The sequence below is a fragment of the Physeter macrocephalus genome, chromosome 16, assembly GCF_002837175.3.
Source record: "Physeter macrocephalus isolate SW-GA chromosome 16, ASM283717v5, whole genome shotgun sequence".
NCBI lineage: Eukaryota > Metazoa > Chordata > Mammalia > Artiodactyla > Physeteridae > Physeter > Physeter macrocephalus.
The window spans coordinates 84,433,073-84,455,249 of NC_041229.1; the positions used below are offsets into that span (position 1 = coordinate 84,433,073).

Below are 22,177 nucleotides of genomic sequence, written 5' to 3' on the forward strand. Positions count from 1 at the left end.
GGAGCATTTAATCTATTCACATTTAAGGTAATTATCAATATGTATGTTCCAATGACCATTTTCTTTATTGTCTTGGATTTGTTTTTGTAGGTCCTTTTCTTCTCTTGTGTTTCCCACTTAGAGAAGTTCCTTTAGCATTTGTTGTGGAGCTGGTTTGGTGGTGCTGAATTCTCTTAGCTTTTGCTTGTCTTTAAAGTTTTTAATTTCTCCATTGAATCTGAATGAGATCCTTGCTGAGTAGAGTAATCTTGGTTGTAGGTCCTTCCCTTTCATTACTTTAAATATATTGTGCTAGTCCGTTCTGGCTTGTAGAGTTTCTGCTGAGAAATCAGCTGTTAACTTTATGTGAGTTCCCTCGTATGTTACTTGTCATTTTTCCCTTGTTGCTTTTAATAATTTTTCTTTGTTTCTAATTTTTGTCAATTTGATTACTATGTCTCAGCGTATTTCTCCTAGGGTTAATCCTGCCTGGGACTCTCTGTGTTTCTTGGACTTGGGTGACTATTTCCTTTCCCATGTTAGGGAAGTTTTCAACTACAATCTCTTCAAATATTTTCTCGGGTCCTTTCGCTCTCTCTTCTCCTTCTTGGACCCCTATAATGTGAATGTTGGTACATTTAATGTTGTCCCAGAGGTCTCTTAGGCTGTCTTCATTTCTTTTCATTCTTTTTTCTTTATTCTGTTCCATGGCAGTGAATTCCCCCATTCTGTCTTCCAGGTCAGTTATCCTTTCTTCTGCCTCAGTTATTCTGCTATTGATTCCTTCTAGTGTGTTTTTCATTTCAGTTATTGTACTGTTCATCTCTGTTTGTTTGTTCTTTAATTTTTCTAGGTATTCATTCTTTAATTCTTCTAGGTCTTTGTTAAACATTTCTTGCATCTTCTTGATCTTTGCCTCCATTCTTTTTCCGAGGTCCTGGATCATCTTCACTATCATTATTCTGAGTTCTTTTTCTGGAAGGTTTCCTGTCTCCACTTCATTTAGTTGTTTTTCTGGGTTTTTTTCTTGTTCCTTCATTAGTACATAGTCCTCTGCCTTTTCATTTTGTCTATCTTTCTGTGAATGTGGTTTTTGTTCCACAGGCTGCAGGATTGTAGTTCTTCTTGCTTCTTCTGTCTCCAACACATTTTCTTATTGTGGAAGCTACTTTGAGTTAATATCTCTGTAACTTAAGCATCCTATATTAGTCAGCTCAGGCTGCTGTAACAAAACACCATAGACTGGGTGGCTTCAAAAGTAGAAATTAATTTTTTCACACCTCTGGAGTCTGAGAAGTCCAACGTCAAGGTGCTGGCTGATTCCGTTCCTGGCGAGGGCTCTCTTCCTGGCTTTCAGATGGCTGCCTTCTTGTCCCAACATGGCAGAGAGACGTGGGGGTTGGGAAGCAAGCTCTCAGCAGTATTTTCTTATAAGGGCTCTAATCCCATTATGAGAGTCCTATTCTTATGACCTCATCTAACCCTAATTACCCTCCCAAAGGCTGCATCTCCAGATACCATCACATTGTGGTTTAGGACTTCAGTGTATGAATGGACGGGGGCGGGGGAGAGACAAAAACATTCAGTCCATAACACATCCTAAACAATACCAGCCACAACCATTTCTTTGACCTAATTCTCATTTTATCATGATAGTGTCTCAAAAGATTTCAATAGAACCTTCTCTTCAGAGATAAGACCATCATCAACCATTCTACTCCATGGACTAGGAAACAGACTCAAACCCTAAAGAGAAGATGATTTAAACTTGCCCAGAAACATGACCCTGTTTGGCTTTCAGCTTTCTTGCTTTCTGCATAAGAATGTCTAACTTACAGTCACCAAATATATCCAATATTCCAAAATATCGGCAGCCCACTCAGAAGAGTATATGTACTGATCTCTGTTGATACAGCTAAGCCTAATTTGAGGCCAAAAGTCATGCAACCTTCTACACTGGGCCTGTTGATGGAAAGGAATTCTAATACTGAAACCTTGTTTCAGGGGGCAAACATAAGGCAATTTTGTTTTTGTAGATCTTGATAGAGTTATCAGCATTAAAGTTACCTCCCTTTCTTTTATTTGGTAATATACATGTACCCAGGTAGAATCCATGTCTCCAGGTCTTCTGCAGGTCAATGTGGCCACGTGATGAAATTCTTACCAATAGGATTAAGGAGAAGTGATAGGTGCAACTTTCAGATCACATCTTTATTTATTTATTTTTAAAAATAAATTTATTTATTATTTTATATTTATTTTTGGTTGCATTGGGTCTTTGTTGCTGCGCGCAGGCTTTCTCTAGTTGCGGTGAGCAGAGGCAACTCTTCGTTCCGGTGTGCGGGCTTCTCATTGCAGTGGCTTCTCTTGTTGTGGAGCACGGGCTCTAGGCATGCAGGCTTCAGTAGTTGTGGCATGTGGGCTCAGTAGTTGTGGTGCACAGGCTTAGTTGCTCTGCGGCATGTGGGATCTTCCCGGACCAGGGCTCGAACTCGTGTTTCCTGCATTGGCAGGCGGATTCTTAACCACTGCGCCACCAGGGAAGTCCCCAGATCACATCTTTAAAAGGATGCTGCTAAAATCTTCATAACTGTTCAATCTGAGTGAAGTTATATACAGTTAATTTTGTCTACTTTATGTACATTTGAAATTTTTCAAAATTAATTTTTTAAAAAGAAATTGCTTATATTCCACTTCTTTCTCTGTCCTGTCAGCTGGGATGGAGAGGTGGTACTGAGCTAGCTTTGATCATTCGGCCCAGGGAGAGACCCTAGGGGATGGTGAAACAACCGCAAAGAACTGACCTGGGCCCTTAGGACACCTTGAGGGCAGAGCCACCTCCTGGATCAACAATTGGCTTGAAATTCTGCAGAAGAGACAAAAATTTCCAAAATATTTTCTATGTTTAAAAGCCATTGTTACTTAGGTCTCTATTAAAGTTGAAAGATGACTATTCTAACTAATCATTCTCCAAGCCTCACCAACCTAGGAGCACAAATCTAATTTCATTGCAAATAATGTACAAATAGCTTTTGTCCCCATTTGCTGCCACAGGATTGTGGCCAACAGTGATATCCTAGATTCCCTAGAAGCATCACATGTGTACAAACAAGATAGGTCAACTCTCCTGTCAGTAACCACATGTCATCTGCTATTTCTTCCTGGCCCTCCTGCTTCCGGCTCCTTCCACTGGATACGGCTCCCTCCAGCCCAGGGGAGGCACAGACCAGAGTTATACAGGGTTCTTTTGCAAAATAGGAGAGAAAGCCCCCTTCCCTCCTATGTGTTAAATTCTATGAGGCAGCCCCACAGCAGTGCTGCTCGAGCCCCAACGCACACCAGAATGCTTATTTCCAGCCTAGCTGTCCTCCTTGGTTCTAAGGCTTATATTCAATGGTGCACAGAGGACAAAGCCAGTTGAGAGATTCCCTCCAAGCTCTACTTTGCACCTTCCCTATGCTGACTCAGGCTTTGCCACTGGGTCAAGCTTGTCCAGCGCATTGCTTCTTCCCTAAGATGCATTCTCTCCCCAGAAGGCCACTCATTTCTTTTGCACAGAAATCTTCAGCAGGGCCCACCCCAGTTTACTAGGCGTACCCAGAACCCCCGCCTCTAAAGCCAAAGAAACAAGGAAGACAGAGTGTTTTCCTAGTAGAAGGAAGAACTAGCAAGAATCAAGGAGGGTTTGCATAATAAAAAAGGATGTTCCCTCCAATACGACTCCCAGGTGAAGTTCCAAGAAAAAAGTTCTGTGGTCAAATTACTTTGGGAAACACAAATACTGTAATTCCTCTTCTCCCACACCTACTAGCCCTTTAGCACATTAGCACATTAAAGTTTCCATAAGCCCTACAATAAACCTGTTTATTTTTGTTTAATCCACTATGTCTTAGGCACATTTGATCCGAGAGCCTCCTCCCCACCCCCAGCCCCTGCAATACCCATTAACGTTCTGGGAATACCCTTGGGAAAGTGGCAGTTGAAAGCTGGAGCCCTCACCCCCTTCAACTTTCTATAATGGGACTTTGGGGGTGAGAGAGAGGGGTGTGTGTACCAGCGTGTGTTATGCTGTCACTTGGGGTGTCGATGGCTGCTTTCAGTAGCAGCATTAATGTGGCAGCTCTGAGTGGCTTATTCCTCCAAGTGGAGAAGGACAGGAAACACTGAGATATTTCCCCTGTAGCATGCCAGGCTTCCACTATCAAGAAAGTTGCCAGGGTAAGCATTGGCACGGACAGTCCAGCAGATAGAATTGCTCCTTTTGGGAACTGAGGAATTCACTCCCACTCTGAGGCTGGCTCGGGTACATGCCTCTCCCAGCTGGTCCCTATGAAGGGAATCTCAGCTTCCACAGTGTCTGAGCTCCTTGAGAGATACAAGAATCTCAGAGACCCAGAGAAGCTGTCTTTGGAACAATGCAAATCTCTGTTAAAGGCACTCCATTTTAAGAGAGAAAATAAAGCTCCTGAACCTCAGAGCTCTCACTGAAGAGGCTGCTGAAGCCAGAAACTGCAGGTGGATTGTGCAGGAAGAATTTCCACAACTCACATGCCTGACTTTGGCCACTAAATATGAACACTCTGCTACACAATAGAGGCACAAGGGTTTTCTGGTCAGAAAGAAGAATGCAAAGAGCAAGGCAAAGGCTGGCAAAAGCAAATGCTTTGTCCCCTGGGTGTAATAGATCTCCCGAGACATGTGATTCTAAAGAAAGCTTAATTAAATTTAATGGACAAACCTCTCCATGCTAGGAGGCAGTTTAATGTGGTATTTCGGTTCTGGGTGGACAAAAATCAGTCTTCTTTGCCTCGCTGCTCTCTCCTTTAAATGAAACAAACTTCCTGATTAGCGTCATAACTCTCAGGACTGCCCGTGTCCTCCTAGCTGCTGATAACCTCTGTGGGACACCTGAGGGGGGCTGCTCACTGGAGCTGCAGGACACGGGCCACATGTGACAGGAGGGAACTCTCCACGAGAAGGAGAGCGGTGTCTTGACCATCTAGGTGCCTCCAGTGTCTGGCACAGGGCCTAGTGCCAAGGATATTTGAAGAATGAATGAAAGAAAGGAAGGAAGAGTGGGAGGGAGGGACAGAGAGAAGGAAGGAAAGAAAATAAATCGACTAAGAAAGGCTATAGCTAGAAAAAGTGTCGCAGGCATAGCCCAATGAGAGAGCAGTAAGGATCGGATGTGTTTGTTTAGAAAAGAGCACTGGGCTGCCCTGGTGTCGCAGTGGTTGAGAGTCCGCCTGCCGATGCAGGGGACGTGGGTTCGTGCCCCGGTCCGGGAAGATCCCACACGCCGCGGAGCTGCTGGGCCCGTGAGCCATGGCCGCTGAGCCTGCGCGTCCGGAGCCTGTGCTCCGCAACGGGAGAGGCCACAACAGTGAGAGGCCCACGTAACGCAAAAAGAAAAAAAGAAAGCACTAACAGAAGCTCAGGGCTCCTATTTTAATCCAGGTCATTCTTCTCCCCATCGCCTACCCGCCCTCTCACCTCCCACAGTGGCCCCCCATCCCTTACTCAGGAGAAACTGACTCCACCCCTAGGTGGGTCTGGTTGGCTGAGGGTAATTCCATCCTCTTGCAAGTGATTGGTTTAGGAATGATTGTATGAGTCATTGGGGTGCGAAGAAAGTTTGCTAGGGATTTCTGGGAGTTTTCCTGTCCTGGGAGAGCTCCCCAAAGTGATTTTCTTTCTTCTTTTGAGGCCCAGAAAGATTGCTACTATCCTGCTACTGGCCTGAGGACGAGGCCAAAACATGGGAGATAGTGTGATCAAGAGAGTAACCCGAGGTAGATGCCACTGGGTGAAATATCCCTTGAAGCCCATCTGATTCCTAGACTTCAAGTTTGAGAGTCAGTCAGCAACCTTGTCTTTCTGACCACTTTGAGCTGCATTTTCGGTTACCTGCAGCCAAAAGTATCCTAACTCATTTGCCCTTAATGATGACTGCTCTTTGAAGCAAGCCAAGGAGCAATCTCTTCTCCAATGCAGGCTTGAAGTCAGGAAGGGAAGAAATGGAGGAAGCTGGAAATTACAACCATGTTAGCAGTGAATAGCCTCTCCCACCCTGAGCCCACCGCTACAAGCACACCAGGCCCTGTGATGGATTTTCAGTGGCCAAACTTCACCTTTTGTGATTGCTACTCACATCAAGAGACTTGAAGAAAAGATCTTCAAAGAGCTATATTTGGCATGGCTTCTAATTGACTGTGTGACCTTGAGCAAGACACTTAACCTCTCTGAGCCTCAATCTGCCTCAATCTGTGCCAAATGGATTCAATGAAGATTCCTATCTCATACAATTTTTTCACAGAACTTGTGGGAAGATCAAATGTAGAGTAATTCTGAAGGCCTGCAAATCTCATTAGAGATGTTATTATTATCTTTATCTGATCAGTTTTTTATTTCTTATCTCTCTAGTCTGTCCCCTGGACAACATTAATCTCTGATAACTTAAGTCTACATTTAACTTCATCATACAGTATTGACTCCAATTCAAATGTTATATCTATTATTTCTACCAGTCTACTTCCAAATGGATTTGGGGTAGCTTATAATAAAAGGCCAAATACACTAGAACAATTAAATAAGAGTGCAAGGATAAGAGTCAGGTAAGGAAGGTGGAGAAAATCTGGACAAAAAGCTACTGTAACTGAGCCCCAAAGTTTAGTTCTGAGCTTCCTGAGAGCCAAAGCAAAAAGTAGAACTTGTTTTTAAAGCCAATATCATGCAATGCACTATACCAGGCACTGTGAAAGCTACAAACATGAATGAGACATGGCTCCTGCCCTCAAAGATTTTACAAGATAATAAGGGGGAAAAATCCATCAATAATAGTAGTAATATGAGGTGTTATTAAATAATACAAGCATTATTAATTACCATCTAGAGAAAATTCATGGTAACAGTGAGAGCAGAGAGATTAATTCTAGCTCTGGGAAAAGAACTGATGGAAGAAAGGATATTTAAACTGGACTTTAGGTGGGGTTGGGATCTGATCATTGGAGATTGGTGGAAGGGCATTATGGCATGAGTGAGGTACCTGAATGTATCATATTTAAGAAAAGATAAGTAATGTACTTGGTCTAGAGTGTACTAGGATGCATGCGTTCGTGTGTGTGTGTTTGCACACACGTACACACACATGTCCATGTGTGTCCACTAGGTAGAGGAGTAGATAGAGTTGGAGAGGGAGATTATGGTCATTCCTAACAGTCCTTGAATACTGTGCTCAGGACTTTGAACTTTATTCTGTAGGAAATGAGGAAAAGTCACTGAGAGTTTTAGTACAAAAGGAAAGTGACATGATCAGAGTTGTTCTCCAAATAATACATTTTTGGTCATATTTTCCCCCCAGAGATCAAAATTGAAGGTGTGGGTCTGCTGTGAGCTAGTATATTTCCAACAGAAACTTATCCTTCCCCAGTGCCATTCTGTATTCACTTGACAATTTTTCATTACATCAATTCTAAGTCAGTTATTCCCAGAGAAAAACAGAAATTCATCATCTTTCCCTTTTTGATATTCTCCTTTGTCATCAAACACATCAGCAGGCATGAGTTTTATCATAATTCAATTCCTGCCTTCCGCCCACCTTAATTACATGCATTTCCACTTGATAATAATTCACTGGAGTATTCAAGAAGATCAGGAAGTTAAACTTCTGTTTGCCTTGGCACCTCTTTGGGAAGAGTTCCTATATCGGTGCAGAGGACAAGAAGATGTCTCACACTGCCTTTCCAGAAGCAAGAGACATGCTTTATGTCCTTGAAGTCTCAGAATTTATCCACCTAATGGAACCATGGAATTCAGCATTAGAGGAGGTCCTAGTGACCATTTGTTGGGATATAGTGAAGGAAGAAGCACTGATAAGCGTTTCTTTACAGCAATCAGAACCACAAGCATTGCTTTCCCTTCCCCAAAACGTTAGCCTTAACTCCAATAATTTCCAATAATGAATAAGTGAATTGACATTTGTTGATCCATTACTCAGAATTAGAATCATAGGGTAAAGCTCAAGTTTTCCCACTTTTCCATGAATACTTAGCCTGCTACTCCTTAACTGAATGCACTACTTGAACAGCCATCAGATTTAAAGTTAGATAAGAGCCTCTGAAAAGGCTTCTCTGATCCCTGCAGGTTGAGTTAGAGGCCTGCCCTTCCTCTGTGCTCTCATATAATGGCTTGTGCATCTCCTTGCCATACGGCTCACACGCCGTATGGGGCATTTGAGGACTTATTGTGCGTCACGAATTTTAGATATTTTATTTTATTCAGTCTTCCTAATGACCCTATGAGGTAGATACTATTATTATCCCCACTTTAATGATGAGGAGGATTAAGCAAAGCATGGTTAAGTGACTTGGCCAAGATCATACAGCCAGTAAGTATTGGAAGTAGAGTTTGACCTCAGATGGTCTGACTCCAAGCCTTGTTCTTACGTTCTTTGATAGAATGTTATCATGATCTGTTTCTGTGTCTGCTGCCCTTCTGCTTCCTCCCTGACCCCACTCCTGGTGTGTGGAGGGGTGCGTTCCCTGGCGTGAGTTGGTTTTATCCACTCTCATACCCCTATTGTCCAGCATGTAGCACAGCATAGAGCAAATGGCAGGTGCTCAACCAATGAAAAGTATCTCCTTGGGGTAACTCTTCCTGCCAGACGCACCGGTTTGCATAAAATCTATATTTTAATTCTGGTTGAAGACACATTACATCTTCAAGGGAGGAAGAAGAGGAGTCCCTTGTATGTATCTCTATTAACTCAGAAATTCAGCCACAGACATCACTGACATACGTCAGGTGACCCAACTGTGGGACAATTTCCAAGAGAAGATTGCAAAGAGAAGTTGAAAAAGCAATATTTCTCTAAGCTTTCTCCCAAAGAAACATATCTGTAGTCAGATTGGACATGTACAGTTTTACTTTATTTTGTAAATAAAGGGGACCCATTTCTGAAACCACGTGTTCAAGTCTACACAAGCGAGAATGACTCCTTTTCTCCTCCTCCATTGCTCTGCACTGCTCTCCACCCAGCCAGCAGGGGCACGGACTCGGGATCAGGCCCACTCACATGGATGAATCCAAAGGAAACTCTGGCCAGCACTTTCTTCCTTCTTTGCCTGGAGATTCTCATCAGTTGCACCCTAAGCTGGTGCCAGGGACCAGACATAATTTTGACACATGTATTGAGGCTTTGACACAGGCTGAGGCTTCAAGGAAACATCTGAGTTCAGAAGGCAACTGGCTTCTTAGATCTGAGACACAGGAAAGACAACTGCAGAACAAATTGTCTTCTAAAGAAGACGGCTAATGACACGAGTGTCTCAGAAGTGCAGTCAGACCCAAGGGAGCCAGGCAGAGTCTCAACCTCCCTGCCTCTCCCCAGGATGCCCAGGTGCTTTCCTTGCAGACGTGTCACTCCTGCAGCAGGGGCTTTTTTGTTTCTATATAGCTAGCAGGAAACTATGTGATCATTTCAAAGATCAGAGCAGGATTTCTCTCAGGAAGAAAGGGGTGGTTAGGTCTCGAGGATGAGGTCCTCTGGGCAGGGCAGGAGTACATAGGGAGTGCATTGGGAAGCAGGGCTAAGAGAGAACCACAGAGTGTGGTCTAAGGGGTAAACAGGAAGTCGGGAAGGAGGAGCAAGTCGGATGAGGGAAGGGAGATGGAGATCAACACAGCAATAGAAGTGGATTCTCCTTCTGGAACTTCCCTATAGTGGGAACACGCAAAGTGCTTTTAAGAACATTGCCCGGACCTCCATCCTAAATTATTTGCGGAGTGTGAAGTCATTCCCTTCAGTGCTTCAAACCTTCAGGAGGCACTTGCTACCTCTCAAACCTTGGACCAGAGCACTCTGGAGAAGAAAGAAATTAGGATGATACCCAATGTGGTGACCCAGGGCAGAAAAAAGGTGGTTTATGTGAAAAGCAAAACAGAGAGGGGCTGTAGAATTTAGCAAAATCAGGAATTCAGATCAGAGGTGACTGGAAAATCTGAGTTATCCCAAGCATCACTCCCCGCCTCGTGTTTCCCTCCATAAGTTGAAGGAGGGATCAAGACAAAAAAATCTCAAAGGCCAGCATGTCCCTGGCAGGCTGGATGATTTGGGAATATCCGTGTAGCTGACATTTGAATTCAACATGCGTGTTATGATTCTTTAAAATGCTATGGTAATATTTTTCCTTTTAAATATAATATAATTTTTCTGGGAATACAATAATTTTGACCCCTCTTTAGAATTCCAAAAAGCCCAAGGGAGGATGGGTGGGAAGTGCATTTTGTATCTTTTTATTTTTTTTCCTCTAAAAGAAGATTTAATATTTTTAAATAAGAAACTCTTAGGAAAATCTTGGTTTGGTTCCAATTCTTTGGAACAGGGATTCACTATTAGTGAATCACTGTAAGCTGTGACGCATTCACTGATTTACCAGTCAGCTTAAATCAATTCTGATTCATTTCACCTCTTTACTTGTGTGTGCAGTGGGGGGAAAGAGGGCATAAAACCAGTGTTGATAAACAGAGCAGCCAGCGTTCCTATCCAGGAGAAATACTGCCACCACATTAGCGTTCTGGGTGAGGAGTCTTTCCGTCCTCAGCCCCCTCTGCCATGCGGGATGTGCTTGTCTTTCGATGCTTGTTTTGATGCTCTGGTTTCTTCTTCTGCAGCTATGTTCTCCATGTGTTTGGGTGGAGATGAGCTTCAATGAAGAGAGCCCAGGAAATATGGGGTTTGAGGAAGAAAGCAAACACCTGAAGTCATTTCTTAGAGTTCAGTTGTTTGTGAAACTTTAAGATAAATGAAAAACTACATGATTTTCAGGAGCTGGGCCTTCCTTTCCCTCCAAGGCCCCTGAACACACACACATACACACACACACAATCGTCCACTAGCAGATTCCCACTAGGCTATCTGAAGCCCTCTGGTGACTGCTGGAACTCTGCATGGCTGAGGTTGGGGCAGACAAGAGACGAGACACAATAAGCATTTCAAAAACCATCTCACAATGTGATCATCAATGTGTAATATGAGCTGGGGTTTAGTTAAATAAAATGTGAAAGCCGTATTAATGACCCTTGTGGCCGTCCAACATAGCATTTCATTTTCCTTTCCAAGGAGGCAGAGAGTAGGGCCGGCAAATAAATTATAGATGAAACCCCCATCATATGTTTATAAATACACTAACATTAGCATTTTACTTGCTCATAAATCTGCAGCAAACACTCAGGCACAAGATAGAAAGCCCTGTAAAACAATGATATATTCTCGGCTCTCAGGCATCGACTAGCAGGCCGTTCACTGCTGGCGCCGTCCTTCAAACACGCCCCCTGTGCTCCTGCACCCTCATTTAAAATCCATTTTAATGGAAAGATGCCCAAGGCAGTGCTCGTGGTACATTTAGTCGTCCTAGTTATACATCATGGAGCAAGGAAAAGAAAATGGTTTCATCTAGAGATACGGTTCAATGTGGTCACCACTGAACAGTGGAGTAATTACCATATCAGGCCCACTCAAAATGCACTCAGGGTGTTCTGTGACCTATCATTTGCTAATCTGCATAGTGAAGTATAGCTTCATAACTATAAATTGCTGACTTAATTAAAACCAGGACCTTTCTGTCATTTAATTACAGGGAGAAAGGTTATTGCTTAAATGCAATTTTCCAAATGTGATTTCTTAACAGTTATTAACTGCTTCACCATCATTTATTGTTTCAGATTTTTCAATTTGAAAATACTCCCCGTGACAGAAGTAATGACTTCATGAAAAACTCAATCTAGAGGGAGGCCAGCCAGCCCATTTGTTTCTCATAAGTGGAGCCGACAGGATACTGGAAAATGTCACCGAAGGATCCTGGGATGGCTCTCACTTTCAGAGAGTAATTAAAACCTAGAAGGTTGTATCAGAAACGAGGCGAGGTTGTTTGTGGACATTGGAAAGGTGGTCCCTCCCTCCCATCCTAGCTGATGCGTGTCTTTGCCTCATAAAAGTGGCGGCGGTAGGGAGGTGGGCTGGTCTGTGCTGAGGACCTCAAGGAGGAATGGGAGCCTCAGGGGAACAAAGAGAGCGCTTGGGGTCAGTCAGCTACTAGGCACTGATCTGAATGTGCACGTGCTCTTTGTAGCGTCCAGCAGCTAGAACTGCTGCTGCCGCAGGATGAGAACCAGAAGTTTAGATGTGGTAGGTAGCCGGCCACGCAGTGAAGAGAAGAGTCCACGTTTTCCTTCATCTTAACGGTCGTGTCTTCTCTTTTACTCCACGTTTTAATGTGTAGCCTGGGGGTTGCGCAGGTAAAGAGGAGTGACCGGTGAAGTTGGCCAACCCAGGTAACCTGGACAATTGCGCAGCCCCAAAGCACTTCTTCAAGAACAGGGGATTTAGTTATCGTCTTAATGCTCATGTACAATAAATGGAGATTTGTGAAGCCGATAAACTCAACCCTTCACTTCCTATTGTAGTTCATACCCAGCAGAGGTACCGAGAATTTAGCTGTGATGGCAAATCTGGCTTTTTCCCTCGACTCTGACAGCTCCATGCTAGAAAGTTTACAAAACAAACATGCTTTCTGCCAGAAGGGACATGAATGTCTTGTTTATCGGCTGAGAATTCCCTTAAATTTTACTTTCACTTTAGAAGAGGGTTAAAGTTAAAATTGCTCTGACGAAGTAGTCAAATTTCATACCATTTCTATATATTTTAGCTGCTTCTTTTGGCTTTATTCATTGTGGCAGATACACAAAACTGACTAATGAGGATTTCATAAAATCTTAATCAGATAATCCCTTATGTTCTCCATCAGTTTTGTGCTTTGCAGTTTTCACAGTATCTTCATACACTTTACCAATTTCAGTTCAATTAAGCAAATATTTTAGTAACATCTAGATTTAAAAGGCATGGCTCTTGCCCACATTCAGTCGGGAGAAGTCATTTGATCCTTAATCTAATTTTGTAATGTGGCAAGGAAGGTGTTTTAAACAAGGCTACACCGCACCTTCCCCCACCACATACTTTTTTTTGCAAGAAACAGGAACACACTCAAACTTGATCAAAGTGAGTAAAAGTGAAGCTCAGCATAGACATCTAGAAACCTCAAGGAATCCAAGGACAGCAACCGAAGTATAAGCAGGTTTCAAATGAACTGGCTTGGGAAAGCTGAGATCCTAGGCTACTTTGCCTCTAGAGGCCACGTGATATCCATTTTTCTCTGTTTCTCTATGGGTTTCTGCTCCTACTTTTCTCTCTGGACCAGTTCCCCTCTTTCCTCGTTTCATACGTGGTCCAACACGGCAGCCATCATGACTCCTCAGCTCTGCTACGTACCACCAATTGCCAATATCTGCCTCTCTTAGGTTAAATTTCCGGAAGAGGTAACCTTGTCTGAATGTTGCTTGTCTGAATGTTGACCCATTTAAAATATGGCAAATCATGACTCGCTGGCTAGCTGGGCCTTTGGATAGGAAAAGCAATGATACATATATATAGAATAGAAGCTCAAAAATTATTATCTTTATTTGAGAGCTAAGAAAACTAGACCTCAGAGAGGTTAAGCAACCTGCCAAGGTTCACACAGCATTTAGGCAACAGTCACATCTGTATTCTCTCCCCATCAGTGCCTCTTCCAGGGGCTAAAAATAGTGAACTCATTTAAATAACAGATTACTATCATGCATATATATATATATACAAATATAGGGGTTTTTTTATTTGTTATGTTTCATTTTAGCAATTAACACTAACTTTTTCCCCCTAACAATTGTCAAGAGTACAAATCTTCTAGTTAAAGGAGAAATTCTGTCCTTTTAAAGTGAGGAAATAATTATTTCTTTTAAACAACTAAAGCTCTCCTTTGTACCTTATTAGCCAACCTATTGACTATTAATATCACTTATTCAGAAAGTTGGTGGAGGAAGTAACAATGACTAATACACATTCAAGATTTTCATTTGGAAGTGGAACACTCCATTTTTTAACGCACAAAATGCACAACAGAGGCAGAGCTCATTTCATTCTTGCCGTGATTGCTTTATGTGGCAGCCTTGTATTTTGGTCTGAAAATCTGGTTCTATCATGGATGGAATCCACAAGTGCCCCAGATGGCTTATTTTGAATCTGGGCAGAGGAACAGACTCAAACCCCCTTCCCACCAGCACCACCAGCACCAGAATTGAGGCAGGCGATTTTGAAGAAACACTGTCCTACATTTTACGAAATGACTGGTTATTATAAAACATCATCCACGACGGACTATGCAATATACCAAGAAGCAAGGGAAGACCTTTCCTGGACGTGTGAGCTACTGTTTTTTTTTTGTTTTTTGTTTTCAATAGGTATCTTTGGGCCATCACATTATGGCTTCATAGCAGGAACCACAACCACTGCAAGCCACAAACCAAGCCTCACACATGTAGGTCATTTCTGTGTAGATCCTGCAATTGCAAGATTGTCTGCTCAGTCAAACCTGCTGCACTTAGACAACTATTCTGATTCTGGACGTTTCCCCCCCACATGTCAGTCTGGTTTGTGTGTGTGTGTGTGTGTGTGTGTGTGTGTGTGTGTGTGTGGTTGCTGTTGCTGTTGGTGTAACTTTATTGAGATATTATTCACAGACAAATTCGCCCACTTAAAATTCAGACAAATTCGCCCACTTAAAATTCAATCACTTTTAGTATATTCACGGAATTATGCAACCCACAGCACAATCCATTTTTGAACATGTTCACCCCCTGAAAAGAAACCTTGCACCCCTTAGCAGTAACCTTCCAGCTCCCCTAATCCTAGGCAACCACAAATTTACTTTCTGTCTCTAAAGATTTGCCTGTGCTGGACATTTCAAACAAGTGTAATCATATAATATGTGCTCTTTTATGACTGACTTCACACAGCATAAGGCTCTCAAGCTACATCCCTGTTGCAGCATGTATCAGCTAGCTCTTCATTTCTTTTTATGGCTGAATAATATCCCACTGTATGAACATACCACACTTTATTTATCTATTCGTCAGTCAGCGGACATTTGGGTTGTTTCTACTTTTTGGCTACTATAAATAGTACTGCTGGGAACATTCATATGCAAGATTTTATATGAACATATGTTTTCAATTCTCTTGAGTATATACCTAGGAATGAAAGGGATTACATTAAAAATACACAAGAAAAAGTCTTGAAATCATTTTTCTGTAACTCCCTCCCTCTTTCCTTCTACCTCCTACTTACCCTCAAAGGTTTTCCCTTCCCTCACTCTAAGCATCCCGAAAGACTCTGCCTAAAACTCACAGCTCAAAAAGGCTCTTTATTCCCCTTCACGTTATCTTATCGATTGTATTCACTTTGCCTTATCTGTTCTCTTCCTCTGGCCTGCAGTCCTCCGTCTTTCCAATTTAAATATCGCTGCCTTGCTGGCTTCTACGTTTTTCCTACCGCTTTCCTTTATCTGCATCAACATAGCAAAAAGCTGGGGCTGGTGGCTGCTCAACAATGCACGCATGTAGATGTGCATGTGTGGGGGGGGGAGGGGTGCTGCTTCTGGGGGGCAGAGAGAGGTGGGGGATGGCAAGTGAGCCAAAAGCACTGCAGATACTATAATTAGGCTGCTTCCAGTCACTGTTACATTTGTCTTTAGATACATTGGGATGTATCTAAACACAAATCCAATTCTGAAAAAATATCTTGAAAAAATATACAGGGACTACCAAGGGGGGAGAACTGCATAGCATGACCTCCAGCCAGGGTCCAAATGATTCTCTCCACTCAGCTTTCTCAGCAGAACCAACTGAGCATGTCAGCTGCTCCCTGCATGCTTCCTCTGCACCTTCCCACAAATCTCTGAATTCTTATGTGTGAATGTCTTGAATCCTAAAATAATGGTGTTGGGCTAAGCCAGCTCTACCATCTGAGAAGCCAATGAGTCTATGAAATCTGTGTTCTTGACATGTAAATTCTTTAGAAGGGGAAATCCATACCCCGAATGAGCTGAACAGTAGAAACTGTGCCTTTTCCATGTCACCAGCAGGTAAGCCCTAAGTCTTCCATCTAGGGCAGCGGAGAGAGGTACGGTGGAGCTTCCGGATCTGTGATCTCAGACAACGCCTAATGCTTTCTCTTTGGGAGGACGACGTTAAGATTTTTATCTGCCCGACATCTCCCACCTGCCTAAACAGGTTGGCTCAGGATCTGAGGGGCTGGGGGCTCAGCTTGGCAGTTCTCACTCTGGTCTCTCAGGTGGGTGCCGTCCAGCGGGCGTCTCTAAAGCATCCTCCTCCTTCTTCTGGTGTCTGGGCTGAGAAGACTCCAATAGCCAGGAGCTGGCACAGCTGACTGCTCAGGCATCTCTCTCTTTCTCTGTGTGGCCCCCCTGAGGGGCTTCTCCACATTGTGGCCTCATGGAAGCTGGACTTCTTACATTTAGCTGAAAATGCCCAAAGTAGGTGTTCTAAGAAAACCCAGCAGAAGCCCCTCTACATGGAGTGCCCCTCCTCTGCCCTTTATCCATCCAGGCAGTCACAGAGACCTCCCAGGTGTAAGGAGAAGGGACCTAGACTCCCCCTCTTAATAGGAGGAGTGTCAAAGAACGTATGGACTTGTTTTAAAACTGCTTATACCATAGATGAAATAGCCTCCATCACCTCACTTATAATTCTTTGCATAGTATGTAGTGCTAGCTGATATCTTTTCCTATTGGTTTGTTGTTTCTCTAACCCCCAAAAGAATGAAAATTTTGAGAATAGCGGCCTCATGTGTCTTATTCACCACTGTATCCCCTGTGTTGAGCAGAGCAGTGCCTGACACTTAGTAGACAATAAATACTTATTAAATGAATGAATGAAAGGTAAATGATAAGGACTATTCTGAAGTAGACATCTCATCAAGATTGATATTTCTGGGTTCCATTTTGGTTGAAGATGGACCCTCTTCTTCTTCCTTTTTCTACTCTTTTCTCTTCACCTCCCTCCCTCCTCCCCTACAAAAACAGTTACAAATTCCTGCTAACACAGTATTTCCAACTTGGGGTCCTTAGTAGAACTGTGATCCATTGGAGCTAGCTTTCACTACCTCATTTTTCATGAGAACAAACACACCCAAACACACTAACTTCATCTTTTGGATATGAATATCCTTCATCCTTGGGATCTTATACAACTCTGCACCCTGTTTATTTTACAGATCATAGATTGGTTTGGATCTGTTTTTTGTTCCCTGGATTTTTTGGTTTTGCTTTGTTTTTTGCTTTTTTCTCAGCCAGATACGCTGAGACCTGGTCTATATCCATTTAGTGGAATTTATCAGTCTACCCTTCGCAACATTTCTGTCCCTGAGATTCTGCTAGAGACTTCACAAGCTTGAACATTCCAACTACATGTCATTGGCACCATTGTCTCTTGTCACAATCCTAATTCTATGTTCTGATAATAAAACTTCATTAGTGTCTGCACCTCCTTTCCCTTACCTTTGAAATACTGTCTTCTGCTGAAATAACTAGCGATGCTCTGAGTCACATCAGTTGGCTGTCTGACAGCCTTTGTGAGTGAGCTAAGCTGTGAGAAAATGAACATTTCTGACAATTTCCATTATCATCAAGTGGAGATATTTACTTGTACAAATATTAAAGGTTATTTAAAGATGTAAACTGACTTCATTTCATTAGAGCTCTGTATAAGGTAATAATTTAAAACAACTACCCATACTCATTTGAATAAATTACCAATTCATTTTCTGAAAGAAAAATGCCACTTCTCCAGGCTGTGTTTTTAACTGCTTGCAATGGTGGAAGATGAAAACAAAAACCTAGGAATATTTCAGAACAAGAACTGTTCAAATTCTCTCACTATTTAACATGAATCAGACAATAGGTTATTGTTCTGGAAACCAGATGAGACAGTGACACCAAAGTGGGTCTTAAAAAAGGGGGTAGTAGAAACTGTGGTTATATCCTCCTTAATTTCAGTTCTAGGAATTCACCCAAATAAAAACTCAGGATGTGTGCAAATATTTATCTACAGGGATGTCCATCCCAGTGTTATATATAGTTGGAAATAAAGGAAGGAAGGAAAGTGTATCCAAGACTATATATTAGAATACAGTCATATGATGGTATGGAGCAAAAATGATTAAAAATGTTATTGTAAGAATAATTCATAATGACATGTGAAAATGTTCACTATATAAAAAGATGTAAAGGGAAACTACAAAGAATGAATATCCTGGACTATCCTAGTGGTGCAGTGGTTAAGAATCTGCCTGCCACTGCAGGGGGCACGGGTTCGATCCCTGGTCTGGAAAGATTGCCACATGCCGTGGAGCAACTAAGCCGGTGCCCCACAGCTACTGAACCTGCTCTCTAGAGCCCACGAGCCACAACTACTGAGCCCGCGTGCTGCAACTACCGAAGTCCGCATGCCTAGAGCCATGCTCTGCAACAAGAGAAACCACCGCAATGAGAAGACCACACACCACAACGAAGAGTAGCCCCTGCTCGCTGCAACTAGAGAAAGCCTGCGTGCAGCAACAAAGACCCAATGCAGCCAAAAAAAAAAAAAAAAAAGAATATATATCCTATGATACCATTTGTGAAAAGATAAACATCTATATTTGCAATGAAAAAAACTGAAAAGAAATAGATCAAAACAATAACTTGATAGTGGGTTTATTGGTGATTTTCTTCCTTGTGCTTTTATAATGAGAAAAATACAAGTAATCCAGTATTATTCAACCATTTGCAACTTAGTCGTGTTGGAGGCATCATTATTCTTGCTTAGCTGGATCAGGTCCTGTTTTCTTCGAGTACAATAAGGAACATGCCTGGGTGATTCAGTGCATTAATGCTAGCGCTGTGGGTATTAGCTAAAGGAGACATGGAGGGAGTTGGTCAGATATCGGTACAGGAAGTTCTTTACGCTTCCAGGACTCGGCTCCTTGGTGTAGTCCTTCCCACCTATGACCTCCAATATTAAACAAGTTAAATAGTAGTTGTTAAAGTGCTTCTTACAAAACTTTTAGAAGACCTTATCTTTTTACAGAGTGAATTATTAAGGATTAGCTCAGCCTGTGTCTCACAACCCTCCCCTACATCCCCGCCTCCACCGTCCCCCAGAAAACACAATGGTCATTTCCTCACTTTTAGGAAGTCCGGGGCTGTTAAGGCATTCTGAGGGTTAGGGATTTCGGTGGCTTCTATCTTGTGGCCTTCTATCCTCAGCACACACAGTCTAAGCTCCAGCCATGACTGAACACTCCAGTGGGTGGGAAGGCAGAAGAGGAAATGAGGAGGGGCACGCCCAGACTCTAAAAATCACAGGCAAGACTCCTGTTACACCCCATCGGCAGAATTTGGTCACACAGCCACTGCAAGGGAGTGTTATAGGAATCTGAGAAATGCAGTCTTCATTCTACCTGGCTCAACTAAAAGTTAGAGGTTAATTGTTTAAGGAAAAAAAGAGAAAATGGTTACTGGAGGAGTAGTAGGCTCTCCAAAAAAAAGCCATACGTGCGGACATCACAGGATATCACTAGGCAGAGAACACAAATCAAGTGTAACTCTTTCAACATCTTTTACATTCATTCAACCCAGAAAGCATTCCCTGGTGCTTGCTTTTATTTGAAAATAGTCTACATGCTGCAGAATTCCGAGATACGGTCTCTGGGGAAGAAATGAAACAGCTGCAGCAAATAAAGCAGATGGGAATTAAGAATGCTGGAGAATCTCCAAAATATGATGCCATTGTCCACTAAGTACCAACTCTACAAAAGAATGTGTGCTCCAAAATAGAAACTTTATGAAACTTTGAAGCATTTGATTAATGTAAACCATCATGAATAATGCAAGGCTGTGCACCAGGGCTTGATGTGAAGCACAGAGAGGAGAAAGATTAGCATGTTCATCTTGGCTTTTTAAAAAATTAAGAAAAATTCACAGAGAGAACTCAGGCATTTTGGGGTGATGGGTGTGCTATGAAAATGGTCACTGCTGACATGATCCTTGGGGCGGGGGGTGCTCAGAGCAAACACCAGCCGGCTTGCCGAGGAGATTTCCTCCAGAGGGTAGGCACAGCTTTCCTTCTTAGGGCCCCCCCCAGGTCCAGCCCTGTATGCCATTGGGTAGAACTGTCAGGGCCAGTCATGCATATGTGACTGCAGGCAGGCCCCAAAGACTCTTCTTTGCCCTGAGATATCTTTCCCACCTACAGGTTGCTGGAAATAGACATTCTCCAGCAGACATTCTCTACTTTATATTAATTCATTATCTCCTGAATATGAAAAGATCCCTGGGAGGAATTGCACATGCATGTTGTTCCAAAATAGTTCCCTTTCTATTCTGCCTCTAAGATGTCTTTTGCAAATTTTATTATAGGGACTTCCCTGGTGGCTCAGGGGTTAAGAATCCGCCTGCCATGCAGGGGACACGGGTTCAATCCCCGGTCTGGGAAGATCCCACCTGCCGCATTGCAACTAAAACCGTGTGACGCAACTACTGAGCCCACGCACCGCAACTACTGAAGCCCCCGTGCTCTAGGGCCCACATGCCCAAACTACTGAAGCCAGCGCGCCTAGAGCCGGTGCTCTGAAACGAGAGAAGCCACCGCAATGAGAAGCCCACGCACCACAACGAAGAGTAGCCCTGGCTTGCCGCAACTAGAGAAAAGCCTGTGCACAGCAATGAAGACACAACATAGCCAAAAAAATAAAATTTATTATAAAATATTTAAGATTTACAAAAGGTAAAGAATCACCCATCACCCAGCTTAATATATAAAATATTACCAATGGAGCTGAGGCCCCTTTGACCCTTTCCCCAATCACAACCTATTCCTGGTCCCTAGAAGTAACTACCATATTGAATATAATGTGTATCATTCTCGAACATGGGTGGTCACATGAATGTATAATCTGCCACCAATCCCACATATCCTGTCCTTCTACTTGATCAGGCCATTACCATTTTTAACCAAAGCATTCATTCAGCACACTCTGAGTACCTACTATGGTGCCAGGCACCATAACAACAGTATCCTTGCCTCCAATGTCTCCCTCCAACCATTTAATCTCCCACATTGCAGTCACTGTGTTGTACTCCTGCTTAAGAACTTCAAGTGGCTTCTTATTGCCTATATGATAAAGTCCAGCCTCCTTAGCACTGCATCCAATGTCATGTGACCATATTGCTAGGGTCCCTCCCAGAGCTTTGGAAGGGTTAGGGTAAAGATTAATGTGGACATAGGGTCATCATTAGCTTCACAGCAAACAGGGCTCTGTACATGTTTGCATGGCTGCAGTAATAGATTCCCTGTGTGTGTCTTCTCATTTTCAGTAGAAGGAATTTATCAGACATGTGTTCAAATCCCAGCTCTGCAACTTGCCAGAACTTGGGCAAGTTACTTCACCTCTTTGAGTTTCTATTTCCTATTGGGGGTAAGACCATCTATGGAAGAGACTGCTAGCTAATCACCAAAGTGCCCTTTGCCCTTCTTCTATAGTTCTAGAATTGTAGCTAGGACACTGCTACCCAACTAGGGGCCACATTTCCCAGCTTCCTGTGGAATTTGATTTTACCCTCTTACAAACTAATATCAATACATTAACTTGATACTGTTTAATTGATGCTGATAGAAGACATGAGATTCTTAGGTCAGAGACAAAGGATTTTATTACTCATTATACAGCAAGTGCATGAGCATATTTGCATCAGTTCCTCTTGCCCCCAGGTCTCATCAGTATGATGCGATTGACCCAGATGGATGTTATGCACCCAGTGGGTTTGTGTTACAACTGAGGAACACTGAGCTTGGGGAAACCACCATTTTTATGGTAGAGGATAAGCAAACCTTCTCATTGTCCTTAGCAGTGTGTGTGTGTGGAATGGGTAGATGTTCTTTCATTTCTTAAGGTTATTGTCTGCATAAACAACCCTGAGAAATGACCTGGATAAAAGAGCAGTCAGAGCCTACAGTCTTGGTGCACCCAGCAAGACATGTAAGAATGCAAAGACCCAAGCTGTATTCTCCTATCAGCTCTTTTGAGATTAGATGTGACCATGTGACTTCGTTCTCTGCAATAGAGTATAAGAGGGGAAGAGGTGTGTGCCTTCTGGGGTGACACCTTAAGACCAGGCCATGCCACATCTACTACTCCTTTCCCCTTCCTGTTGGCTGGGTTGTTGGAATGGCAATAATAGAGATCCCAGAAACCAAGTATTGAAGGAAG

The 22,177-nt window shown here is 42.9% G+C and overlaps 1 pseudogene; it reads right to left on the minus strand.

Annotated features, from left to right (window-relative positions):
- The window catches only part of LOC102989569 (zeta-crystallin-like), a 68,639-nt pseudogene that overhangs the window by 34,448 nt on the left and 12,014 nt on the right, over positions 1-22,177 (minus strand).